This window comes from Bombus terrestris, chromosome 3, assembly GCF_910591885.1.
Source record: "Bombus terrestris chromosome 3, iyBomTerr1.2, whole genome shotgun sequence".
Classification (NCBI taxonomy): Eukaryota; Metazoa; Arthropoda; class Insecta; order Hymenoptera; family Apidae; genus Bombus; species Bombus terrestris.
The window spans coordinates 9,747,505-9,761,848 of NC_063271.1; the positions used below are offsets into that span (position 1 = coordinate 9,747,505).

At 37.0% G+C, this 14,344-nt stretch overlaps 1 protein-coding gene across 2 annotated transcripts in view; it reads right to left on the bottom strand.

Annotated features, from left to right (window-relative positions):
- LOC100648854 (ABC transporter G family member 22) overlaps positions 1-14,344 on the bottom strand; it is a 280,612-nt gene that overhangs the window by 150,104 nt on the left and 116,164 nt on the right. The gene's annotated exons all lie outside the window — the stretch shown is intronic.

The window sequence follows — 14,344 nt, forward strand, 5'->3', positions numbered from 1 at the left end:
ATTTCAAGATATAATATTTAGAAATTATGTTTTAAATATGTACGATGAAAAATAGAATAATGACGTCCATAATGACGTTAAATAAAACTGATGATAGGACGTTAATGAAAACGATGATGTAAGTACAAGACGTAAATCAAGATACAATTATATTAAATTTATAGCTAAATAAATTATTATTATGACAATCAAAATACAAGTAATTTACACGAGGAATTAACTTGCTAACAGGTTAAACTTCTGAAAAATAATGTGGTTCAGGATAGGTTAGCTTATAAGAATGTTTTAAGTCGCTGTAAATACGAGCGTTATAACTTTTTGTACGGATGTAAAAAGATATTATTTGTAAGAAGTAGAGGATGAGTGAATGAGTAAATTTAAAATTATACAGAATATTATTAATCCAGATAATTCGTCAAGTTAAATCGTTCTTTATATATTATTCGTAGGTGTATGATGTACATATTGTTTGTTAGTATTACATCATCCGCAGCAGCTTTCCAAAAACGCGTAATTATATTTTTTATCACAATATTAATATATATTACAAGTTTTTACAATTAAATCGATCATTAATGTAAATATTAAGCATCAATATTATAGTAATTGTAACGTTAGGTCACATACATTATTCATTGATATCGACCCATTTACGGTATCCTTCAACATCATAGAGAATCTTGTCTTATCTTTCTCTAATCAGATTTACGACTAAAAAGAACGTCACATTACAGGAGATATTTAACCACGCAATGTCATGAAGTATTTCATGCAAACATACTTCACCAACTCAGCACAGATCTTGAAGAGTGTAATATTATCACGATTTCATTTGCATCTTGGTAATTAACCTAAATAAGATACCCAACAATGCGACGAGTATTACACACATTTTTTCTCTCTCAATTAATCGTGGAACGTAAACACGTATTACTATGTTCGTTCCACGAAAGCCAAGTTCGGAGCTACAATTTTACGAAAACGTCATGGAACACTCTTTTCCACTCGTTCGCTAGTTTCAGCGTTAACCTAGTTGAGAGTACTGTACAACAGTAACATATATCACACTCCTTTTGTGTCTCAGTGGCAATATAATAGAACAAATGCACGTTCTACCATTTGGTATATAAAAAGTACAAGAAAGAATTGGTACTTTTATTTATAATATCCACTAGGTAGATTTAGACTTCAATTTTAATTTAATTGAGAATATTGTATAATACAGTAGTTCTACGTATTGCATCCCTTTTATAACTCAATCAATAACACAACGAGGAATCTATTCCTACATATATCTATTGTAAAAAGCGTGAGATTAAAAATTTAATATTTACTACAGTCCCTTTTATATCTCAGTGAAAAATTAAATTGACTATGTCTGCTATAAAAGAACACAACATCGTATTTTTATTTAAACTTCTATATTAATTCAGTTAAGATGTACTCTACGACAGTACTTCTAAATATTACACCATTTTTTGTAGTTAAATAACCAAATAAAAAGTATTTCTACAACTTACAACGTGAATTCAGAACACGATTTTCCACTTCGACTTCGGAATTAACCCAAATAGTTCACCCACAATGCTACAATGTACCACGTTCTTCAGAAGAGTTCAGCTCTGAGTTCCAAGCTGTGAGCTTCAATTTACGAAGACTATTCGTGGCACAATTGCACCAGATCTCAGCAGAATGTCTACCAATTCCCCTGACAAGCAAAGGTCCAAAAAGGTCCCCAGGTTTCGACTCTAATAACACGGTTGCAACCGTGCAACACTACCGGCAAATACGGTAATTTACCGAAAACAGGTTCACCGGATGATCACAACAATGTGGTTAGCCGAAGTAAAAAGCTGGCCGAAACGATGCTACGACCACGCTCAGTGGTCTTCGGTGCTATGCTCGTCAAAACGAGCAACAACCGGCGCACCCTAAGGAACTACCACTCCCACGGTCTCTGATTATCATTTAACCCGTTTCAATATGTCGGTATTTCTGCCTCTTAACGTGCCTCGATTCCTGGAAAGTTACACTCGGTGAACGTCAATCTTCATAGACGAGTTGATTCTTGGGATCGATGATCAACGTCGCGAACGATGAGAAGAATAAGACGATTGCTTGTAAGTGGAAATGATTCTATTGAGTCGCTATGGATGATGAATGTTTTGGAAGAAAAGCTTTTGGATAGATGTGTTGGAAAATAATCTTTCTTCTCGGAAGAACATTTCGGAAATAAGAGGATACAATGACGAAGTAAATTGTTCCATTTCATAAAAGGAACTAAATGTGTGCCTTTAATTACGCAAGTCTGGAAATGTATCCGAAAATAGCTGGCGTTTAACGTAGACTAACCAAGCCAAACCGCCAGAGATTCAAATACCGTATCATTAGAACGCAGAATAGCCCCTAAATCTTAACACACTAACATCCGGCTTTGCACCGTGCAAAATATCATGCGCGGCCGAAGAAACACCATTAACTTACCAACTAAAACTTTATAAAAATCTCCCATTAACTATTAGTTGTTCGATAATCAAACACGGACAACCTGTCAATTAAATAATTACAAGAATGTTACCGATCAAGACTCCTGTACATTGATCAAGACTTCCATACGTCTGTTTAACTCCATTCCGCTATAAGTAACTTCCATTTTCTAAATGAATATCGGAATATTTCCACCCCTGCTACATTATCCCATTAATCTTCAAAAACCAAATTCTAACATTCAAATCGACTCAAAAATCCCATCACTCAGCAACGCGTCCGAGCCAAAATCACCTGTGTCAGCATCGTTCAAAGCATCTACCCCGAAACTATTTTCAGACGTGGGTCCAGCACTGACCTACGTTTTTCCAGCGGCAGACGATAGAATCCCTCGTTCCACGAATCAGAGAGACACACAGGACGCAGGAGAGGAAGAAAGAGAGCTCGCCAGCGCTAGAGCACAGGGCAGAGAGCCGAGTCGGCCAACGCTATAGACGTCGGGACGCTATCCGGTCGATACAGGCAACCGGCAGACTAGGAAGTAAACCCGGGCATCAACCTCTCTGCCTACCACCCGTCACCCTTCTCCGCAACCTCGCGCCGGACGGACGCCGGGAGGAACCCCCCTCGATCTCTCGAATTCGCTCTCGTCGCTCTTCGACCGCGGGTGCAACGACCTCGCCCCGCCAGAAATTTGGATCTGGAGCGAGCGGCTGCGAGACCAGCCGCAACCTGTGCCGTGCATTTCGTAATTATCGACGCCGCCAGGACGACAACACAGAGGGGTGGAGTCCCGTTTCCGTCGTCGCAGACCTGTCTCGCCAACATCTTTCGCGATATTAGCCACCGCAGAATGATATTGACTTTGCTGTTCAGATACTGATCTGCAGTGACTGCAACTGGAGGACGAATGGGGTGTTCCATGGGGATGAATTTTCCTTCCCGCGCAAGTGGAAGTGGAAAGGGTAGGTCTTCGACGGACAGAGTCTGGTCTTTTAGAGGGTTGTGTTTGATTTATTGGAGTTGGACTGATTTGTCGTTTGGCTGTTCCTTGGGTTTAGACGGAGTTCAGGTGGGAATTTAGAGTTTGGACTTTGGTTTTGGGAGGTTTAATTGCCAGGCAGGACGATTAAATGGGTTAAATAGATAAGTGGGGTTGGGGAGATAGATCGGGGTGGTTTTAGGTCGGTTTGGTTGTTTGCTGCTTCTGAGTGGATTTTAGGTGATAATTTAGAGTTTGCCTTTTGGTTAGTTTAAATTAATAGATAGGCAGGTTGGTTTGGACAGATTGCGTTGGTTCTATAAGCTGATTTTGGTTTCGCATCTGGTTAGTTCTTGTTTTTATTCCAAATGATGATTTAGAGTGTGGTGTTTGGCTGGTTGGGATTCAGGTGATTTCGTTGCTTCATTTAATTGGATTTTGTTACTTCTTGATTTCTCATTAGAATTGCAGATTTTGTCTAAAATACATATAATGAACTAGGGGTGGTGACTATTAATGTGATTAAATGAGGTGTGATAATTTGCTCCAGCCGAATTCAAATCGTCGAGCTTGCCTCGTTTCAACTATTCTTGGATATTGTTTCAATGAAACTGAAGTTTTCAATATTTCACAACTAACATACTAACATAGTGCTCGCAATAATTCTTTGAAATTTAACAAACCATTATCCGAACAAACCTAAATCCTTCAACATTCTTAGAAACCTCATTCAAACCCAACCTTATTTCCCCTACTGCGAAGAAAAAGCATTATCTCATCGAGGTGGAATGCAAATAAAATGATCGGTAGCGAACGTAAATCACGATCTCTTTTAGAAACTGGAAATGGTCGGAGAGTCTTCCGTCTCCGTATAATGAAAACGTAATGTCCTGTAAAAGCAGCGTTCCTCAACGAACGAAGCAGACGAAAGAGGAGAAGAGGCAAGGAAACGTGGAGAGGTTCGTTAATAAGCCGGTAACAATTTTGGACAAAATGTTGCACCCATTAAAAGCCCGATGTTCTGAGTTACGATGCACCAAGCGAGATTACCGGACAATATTTATACCCGAGAGACGAGAGGCCAGCCAATAAGGGAGGACTGTCTTTACTGGTTAAATTCTTGTACCTTGAGAAACGGGTCAAACTGTTCGTCTCGAGAGTGGACTTTCCATCTTCGATGAAGTAACGCTTGATATTATTGCAAATTCAGGCTGCTACCGTGTCTGATGTATGGTGTCGGCGATGTGGAAATTTTGGCCAAGGGAGTTCTCCGGTATTGAGAAGTTTCTTTCGAGTTAAGTTGCTTCAGAGAAACGGCGGTAAAATGGGCGAGGGGCGAGGGAAAGCCGCGAAGTTTCTTACACGGACAAGTTGGCCGAGGTTTGGCTGGGTTTGATGACGCGTATTTGCTCAGTTAATTGCTATAGGTGAAAGTTGCCAAGTCGTGTGTGCATGGATATTGTCTTTGGGGAAAGTAAATTGGTATCGATTGTTTAGGAGCTTGTTTACGAGCTTGTGTTCAGAGGCTTGTAATTGTAATTTAATGCATGTTTCAGAACGTTCGAGGCTGTTGCAGGTTTGAGATCGAATCAACTGTGGCCTGATAAACGATGAAATTTCAGAACTCGATTATTCCAGGTTAACTGTTCGATTTCTAAGCATTAGTGATGTATCCTCGTATCAGAATCAAGCAATTTTTTAAACAACAACACAAAGTCGATCAAGTTGAATTTTATGTGATCTATGTAGTAAGTATATATATGTAAATACCCGTGTATGAAGTAAATTAAAGAAACATTTTAGATGAATAATAATATCGTAGCGATACAACGCGACTGAACTAAAAAGTATTCTATTAAAAATGGTGGCAAAAATCTGGTGCCAAGAATCGTTAGAAAATACCATGAAAAGATTGATTATTTTCCAGTATATTTCTAAAAATTGTTTAGTTTCCTGATTCTTCTTCAAATCTCCAAATTTTCCAATTTTATCTATAAAAATATTCCGATTTCAAATAAGTTTTCTCCTTTTCTTTCTTTGTCAGCAAGAAAGTAAGGAAAAATTGGTGGAGTGCATTAGATGTGATCGACGAGTTACTGACCTTAAACGCATCGGCTTTTATTTATGCATAACCGAGTTCGCGCACGAGGTAAATTTTAATGTGATACGACAGTCTGGTCGGAACGATTCCGAAGAAAGGATCTGTGCCAAGGTAATCGAAATGGAATGCCACCCGTCTGAACCTTTTCTTTTTTTCTCCCTATTTCTCTCCTACACGCCTTGTTTCGAGTTCGGGCTCTCAGACCACTGGATGTCGATACTAAGAGAGAAAAGAGTTTTTAATTTTATACAACGTTTTTACGAATATTTTTAACTCGACCAAGTGAATAGTAGGAGAATAATATCTAGTGTTTCTCCATAAAGTTTTTAATATTTTTTGACACTTTTATTCGTTACCTTGTTAGCATAATTTCATTGCTACCAATCCTCTGGTGTCGTTATTGAATTGTATGCCAAACTATTACATTCTACGTAATTCTTTCAATTTTAAATGTTCGTATAAAAATATTCATTCGATTTTACATATCCTTATAAGGATATACTGATTAGTATATCACAAACTGTAATCAATTTTCTTAAAAATCTACCTTTGGACGGAAATACGAAATATCACAAATCCAGTAAGATAATTGACTTTCCTATTTTAGAGTCCTCAGATCAATACACAATGGATAATTAAAATATACTAAAACGTATAATCCAGTTATCTAACAATAAGAAGATATTAGAAAATTTAAAAAAACAAAGGAATATTAATTGTTTCCGTAAAAGAAGGGTATCCTAGGAAAAATGTTAACAGTTCTTCTCCTGCAATTTTATCAATTCATATTAAAATATTCATTTGCATGTCGCACGTGTTACATTTAGGTAATGTTTGCTACAGCTTCCTTTCTAGCTGAAATAAACGAGCCTGTCGCAGAATAAACTGTAAGAACCTAATCATCCAAACAAATTTTCCATAAGAATTAGCAAAGCTTTAGAACGAAAAAAGCTAACGAAATAATATTTCCTCGGAAATTACTCACAGTTTTAATTCAAACCTGGAAATCTACCTCGAATGCTGCTAAAGTGATATTAAAAATACAGAAGGTGTCTGCAAATTTGCAAAGTTCCCAATATACCTAAAAATAATTCAAGTGTGAGAGACTCGAATCGGTAGACAGCAGGCACCGATCAAGTCAGCAATTATCTCTGGCAGCGACGTATCCGCGAGGCGAGACGCGACAAAGGTCGCTGCTGGCAGCGAACATTTCACAGCCTCCTGACATTTCCAGCTTTGGAAAGTCTGGGAATTCGCGGGTCGAAACGGTGCACCGCGGCGAATTCGATTGCGCCGGATACCACGCGATCGACCCACTAAATATTACACCACCATGCAAAAATCCTTAGCGCATCTTCTATATTTTTCACATAACCTTAGGGACGTCTGGAAGCTTATCAAATTGAAATTGCTAAATGGACTTATTTTTCGAAAAATTATTCCTGTATTAATATTTATACTGTCCTCATCGTGTAAAGTATTAAGTTAATACATCCGATGCTACTGATACATATGCTAGTGATGTAACTGTTACACGTTGAGTTTCGTGCATTTTGATAGAGCAACTTATAAATGCAAGGAAGGTGGTAGGCAATGCATTGGAGCAAATATTATTACCAGACTCCGGATGTTCATGCAAATTCATATTCTTATAACTTAGTTAAAGCAATACAGTCCAAGCAAAAAATTCGTTTCATCCGCTAGATATTGTAAGAAATATTATACTGTGATATCATACTTTTGATATTATACTTTGGATGTTATGTATATTTTTGATGATAAGAATCATGTAAGTGTCTATACTAATTATCAGAACAAGTATGGCAAAGTAATATTTCGTTGTATTTTTTCACGACTAATTAAGTTTCTACAGTTTCGAAATAAATATGAGAGATGTCCAAAGATCCAAGTGGGAATGTACAGTACTCTGAGCAAAAATCTTGAGCCATCTGCATTGCTGGTCTTTCAATAACAGATAACGTATCGTTAAATGCTTTCTCATATATTCTTCTGCGCATCAAGAAAATTGCATCTCATTCTGATTGGAGAAATAGAAACTGGTGACTGCTATAAATAGGTTGTTTACTAGCAACACAATGATGCAATATTAAAATAGTACAGTAATGGACATACAAAGCAATTCTTAAAGAATACACATAGACATATAGAGATGAATCTTTATATATTTCTTTTATAGAGTTGTTTATAGAGCGAACACTACTTAGTATTGTATATCATATATATCACTGTTTATTGACAGAAATTTGTCTGCAAATATACCTAAATAGCCATTAACCCCTTAACCTACGATTTACGTTCGAGAATTTACGTTTGGTCCGATCGTCTACTACGGGCTATGGCCGTAATATTTACGTTTGGTCCGATCATCGTACTACGGGCCATGCCCGTAGTTATAGGTTAAGGGGTTAATATTATCTACATGCGATTAATGTATACCTTCTTCTCTCCTATTTTTGGAAACTTCATACAAACAGTTACGTAACTGTCTATCAATTTTCATTTAATTCCTTAATTTATCACGCATCATACAGCTTCTCCTCGATAATTACTTATTTCGCAACCCTCACAATAGTATAATAACTGTCTAGTAATAAATATCGTACGAGGAATTTAATTTACTTTACCTATTCGTATATCGTGTGTGCTCAATTACAGTTCCATTTAGAGATTAGAATTCTTGTATTGAATACTCGGATCTAAAAATGATATTCGATGTAATTAACGAACCTTCTGTCTTGTTTTCACGGCGAAAACTAGACAAACCAGTTGCGAAGACAAATTTCGTGGAGGAAGGGAGGAAAAATGAGTTATCGTCAAAAATATCTAGCACGTTCAACGCTAATCGCTCTATCGTCTGACAGAGTCATTAAACTCCGTTTACAAGCAGAAAGCAGTTCCTCTGGTTGTTGGCTGGATTTTTGCTGGCACAAATTTCCCGATGCTCGTGTAATCAGCAACTGGAAAACATCTCTTTCTCTGTCCGGTTACACGTACGCGTTTGCATACATGCAACGTTTCTTTTTATTCACATAAATTTCACGCTGTCTGAGCAATCCATGATAGGAATACGCGCACACTAAACTAAGATCTCGACTATGTAGCCTATAATTTTCCAAGCTTTAGTAAAAAAAAAAAAACAGAAAGAAAAAACATAAGAATAAAAAAGATTGAAAAGAGACAAGATGGTTGATCTTAATCGATTGCAAATACGTGTTTTAGAATATCACAGACTCGGTGATTCAGTAACTTTCTTCTTTAGGTTTTTTGAGTATCGCGAAATAGGATTCTTGTAACATTTCTGTTGCACAATTCCACCCCTAATTAGAAAATATTATTTACTGTTTTTGTAGATATAATAGACGTAATAATATATTAATAAAATGTAATGTAATAGAAAAAGGAATGGCAAGTAGATGAAATAGAATGAGAAAAGTTACAAACTAAATTAATTAAAATATGGAAGTTCCATTATCTTTTAGTATTTTAATCTTCAAATTTGTCGTAATGATATTTTGGTTTCTTAATAATTTTATCCTAATGGTATACGAAAATAATGGATCGTAATCATCATTTATTCGATAATATTATAACTACAAAATAATCTCTCTGTAGGTATCTGAATTTCTTTTTAAATTAATTTCAATTTCTTTGCATAATACTATAGAGGATTAATATCAGAAAACTCTCTTTTATTTGTTATATAAAAATGAAACGAATAATATTTGCCATTAAATATATAGATTGTACGGTTTTTAATGAACTGTACGATTCGATTACGTTCGATTATTGGGACCACGATCGCCAAATATCGTCGAACGATGCAGTGACGAGTTGCAATGCGATGCACGAGTCACCGATCGCATAATCGCGACGGGACACGTGTGTTGCACCTTGAATCTGACAGTATAATGAGCCGCGACGTCCATTATGGAAATGTTGGATTATTGATTTGTCCGAGCGTTGGCGTTTTTTAATTACACGCCGCGAAGGCGTTCATCACAAAGGCTTCGATATAGTTCGCGATTCTTTATTCAAACGATGATCCGCGTTCTCCATCATTCTCATACGTTGGAATCGAAGATGAGTGTTTGCATGTTTCGCAAGAAATTTATTTAGCAGTTTAAATATTGGACATTCTTGTACTTTACAGGAAATTTATTGGTTAGTTTAAATATTGAATATTTTAGAATTTTGTGGCAGAATTGTTTATATGATTAAATAGTAGAGATTGCTCAATCGCGTAAGACTAATTGGTTCGGATACTAAACATTCCTCGATACTTTTATGAAATTTATTTATTGCTTCAGAAATTCGTATTAAATTTCTTTCGAAAGAAGAAAAGATTTAATGATACTTCATCCGACTTCGAGTTAAGAAACCTCTGTTATTAGTAACTTTAAATCCTATCACGTAATCGTACGAATCAACGTTTCAGAAATAACTTTATTATTAATTTATTATTATTATTATTTATTAATTCATTACTGAAAGGAATATTAACATTAACATCGAGACATTAGAGAAACAAAAGCCCAGTTAACAATCCAGCTGCGATGCTCGTCTATAATTCGAAATCAGATCTTACGAATCGGCAGGGAGAATAAATTTTTCCAATTCTTTAATGGAATTCTGCAATGCAAACAAATCGACTGATCTTCGCAGCGTTAAGGAAAATACCCAACAACACCAACGAAGGAAGAATCTATTCGCTGACAATATCCTATCATCCGTTCTCCTTACACTTTACACGGCCGTTCCATTTGCAGCTGTGCAAACACATCGTCTATCCCTTCAACATACACGCTGTGCAAAAATTCTAGACCATATGCCAAGAGATATTGTTTTGTTATGTCGTGAGAAAGAATTTAAGCGCATATATGTACTTACGACTGCCATACTTTAATCTGATTGTTAATTATCTGCAGCAACGTTAAGCGTCACTTCGTTTCAAAATAATCAGGTTTTTGTCGTCGTTACTGTCTTTGGAGCAAAACAGATAGAAAATCAAAACATTCCATCTACGCTAAATATCGATAATAGACGTTATGATACTTATGGACCACATACGTATACACATATTATATAGCAACGTTCATACGTCATTTAAAATACTAATATTCGTGTATCATTTGCCACAAAAGATTAGGAAATACGCGACGAGCTAGCCTGATACAGGCGCGAGAATCTAGTCGCACCGGGTGAAATCTCTCGGAGTAATTATTACACCGCGCTAGTAGCGATCGCGGTGACGTATGGTTATTCAGAGATGCAAATGTGCAGTTTCTGCGGCCGTTCGCCGGCCAGCACACGCGCGTCCCACTTTTCTTCGCGGTCGGAATTTTATTCGCGGCCTTTTGCGCACCGAGACACCGACACGCAGCCCGGTGCGTCGAGAGAGACGGTATGTCGCGTCCCCTTGATACGGTAAACCGAACACCGAACTTCTCTCCTCTGTCGTTTGCCACTATTTGCGGTGAAACGCAACATGCGATACCACACCGCGCCGGAACACGATCCTTGCACGCGAGATCACCGTCAACGATCAATGTAGAGATGCTGTTTACGAGATGCTAATCGGAAGAAGAAGAAGGAGAAAGAGGAGAAAGGGAGGTTTGCAACGCTTAATATTAGAACCATTGATCTTTAATATACAAAGCGTATCGAAAGTCGTGGCGACAATTTTTGGTTTTCTTTTACGAGAAAGTCATGAAGTGCCGTCGTGTGAATTTGGAAAGCAACGAGAGTCGAGTGCACTGAACTGATACGAACTGTAATTGATTTTTTCAAAGACGAAACTTCGTATGAAGAATTGTCATTCGTATCAATCTTGCACCGATATTTTCCATTTACTTTGCACAGAGAATCAGCTGGTTTCGGTTTCTGCCACAGAACGGAGCACCTAAGTGCGAAGAAACCCATTGAACCGACTCTCGTTACCTGTCAAGTGCGCGCGTACTTAACGAAATTTCATCGTCGATTTTCCTGGAAACGAGGTCTCGTATCAAAAATTCTACACTCTACGTATTCGACTTACTTTTGCACGAGCAACTTTCCTCGTGTACTTTCGGTACATTCTGTATATATAAATATCTTGTACATATTTCATTGGAATTAAAGCAATATGAGGAAAACTGTTGAATATATAATCATATTTCCATCAGAATAAAGGCAGGCTATTAATACGATTAAACACACTTGTATGTTTATAGTAGTTGTAGAAGTTAGAAGTCTGATATACCTGCTTTTACTTTGATTTGGTACATTTAGCGTTAATTACTGTGCTAAAATAGCAGGTGTACAGCATTTCGTTACCAACGTCGACGACCTTACTTTTCCACGTGGTTACGCCGTTGTCGAGCTTTGATATGGACTCACTCATGTTTGAACACTTATCATGGAAAACTCTTATGTTCATAATTGTACGTATCATACAGAACATCTTGAAATTTTGTTAGCACTGTAAGATCGAAACACGACTGTCATGTATACAATAACAATAATAAAATATTTCTGTGTTTCGCAGAAATTATAGATGTATTTAAACGATCAATTGTCCATTACACAGCATTATTATATGGTAAGCCTCGATATTTAATGAGATTACTTTCGACAATTACTAGATATAATATGTGTTTGAAATAATATTATTGTATTTTGTACTAAGTTCTTTTTTGCTGATTTTATCTTTCTCGATAATATTTCCTATTATTCCTAATTTATATTACAAGTACTGTAATAGCCACTACAATCAGTTGTTCTATTTATTCGAAGAGTTATATTGGGTTGGTAACTAAGTGATTGCGGATTTTGTCATTACCACCTAATGATAAAATCCGCAATCACTTAGTTACCAAGCCGATATCATGTGGATAGCGTTGCTCGTAAATGATATATATGTGGTTTTTTATTAATTAATTACGCGACAGCTGCTGAGACCATCAGCGAAAATGATACGTGAATTACGGATACACGCGTTTAGTAAATTACAGTTCATTATTGTTAACTGATTTCATAGTAGATTTAGAAAAGTGATGTCTATGATGACTTTCGTAAAGTCTTCAAATTAATTTCAATTTCTATGTAACACGAAACAGTGATTATTCGAAATCGTCAGTATAGACAGACTATCAGCTTCTTAGAATCTTTACACAAAACGCCTGGCACACGGCAATAACAGTAAAATTCTAAATCTATGAACAATAAACCCCACTTTCTCCAACTAAAACCTCGACTCTCTAGCTTAAATCACAACTTTCTCCACTACATAATAATCTCCATAACGAGTCCTACCAACAAATCTGATTCATAAAATTAGTACAATTTAAATCTATTACATATCCTACGAATTTGTTATACATTATTGCATAGAAAAATAACTTGCAACAGATTTTCCAATACCGGGAAATTAACGAGAAGCGCGAGTTTCTCAGACGCTAAACTGATCAACTCAACCTTTTTTCCCAACTTCGTTACCTGTACAATTTCTCAAACGATGATTCACTTACTTTCATATCAAAAGCTGTCTCTAAACCATTGTTTAAATATCGTCACTTACTTCTGTTTCTCAACTTATAGAGTCGATCAGTATGGCTTCTGACCGGTTTAAACAACAAAGTACCATGCCTCTTAGAAATACCTGAAACAAAAATGAATAAATAATTACTATATCGTCTCAGGATAGAATCGAATAAGAAAAATAACAAGATCATATCGTTCCATACTTCTACCAAGATTACATTTTTCTAATGCCAACTGATTTATCCTCAAAATTTGAATGAGACACGAAAGAGGATTATCGATATTCGTGTGTTCTGTCGTTCCAATTTCATGCTACAAATTTTCCTAACGAGTTGTAAATCCTTTCTGTTCGTTAAAATGAGGCCACGGTCGAGATAGAGAAAGATCGAATTTCTCCAAAAATGCCAACGAAACTGCTTCGACTGGAGCCATGAAAAAAATCCCTGTCCGGAAAGACATTTGTCGGGAGTGTCATTTCCCAGCGCTTTCGTTCGATCAGCATTGGAAAGCTGATTCCGCGAGTGTTATCGCGCGAAGAGAAGCGAAGCGAGGCGAGCACAGCGGGAGTGACATAAAGGGGCGCGGTGTGGGTGTAGACGATTCTATCTAAGTCCGAGGGCAATGCACCGCGTATGCACGACGGACAGCCAGAGACTCGCATCACTTAGCTCACGCTCCTTAAGAATCCTCGCTCTCCTTTGGTATGCCGACGACGTCGCTAAATTCTCCTCCGCACCTGCGCTCATCTCCTCGATCCTTCGCGAATCGACGGTAACCACACCAACGAATCTTTTCTTGTCGCTCTATGGTGATGCTGACAACGACAGTCTCTCAAAAGCCCAACCGGACAATGACACATTTGATTGTACTCGAGTATTCCATTAATGTGGAACTTCGATAAAATGAAATTATTTACTTTCTGTAATATCTTTAATTATGGAGCTTCGTGTTTATCTACATTGAGATATGTGTAATTTTATGTGCTACATTAGATTAGATGTGTAATAGTGATACCTGTATGTGAATATCAGTGTGTGCAAGTATGTATGTTAATAGCAAACTGTTAATGTTCAGTTAACAGTTGCTATGGAAGAAGGTGAGACACGTGCAAATGTGTATCGATGAATATCTTTGAAATCGCTTGTCGAATAAACATATAACTATCCTAATATGAATACTAAGTGTACATTTAGTGTTCCTATACCATTATTTCGGCTATTAAGATCCAAAATTCT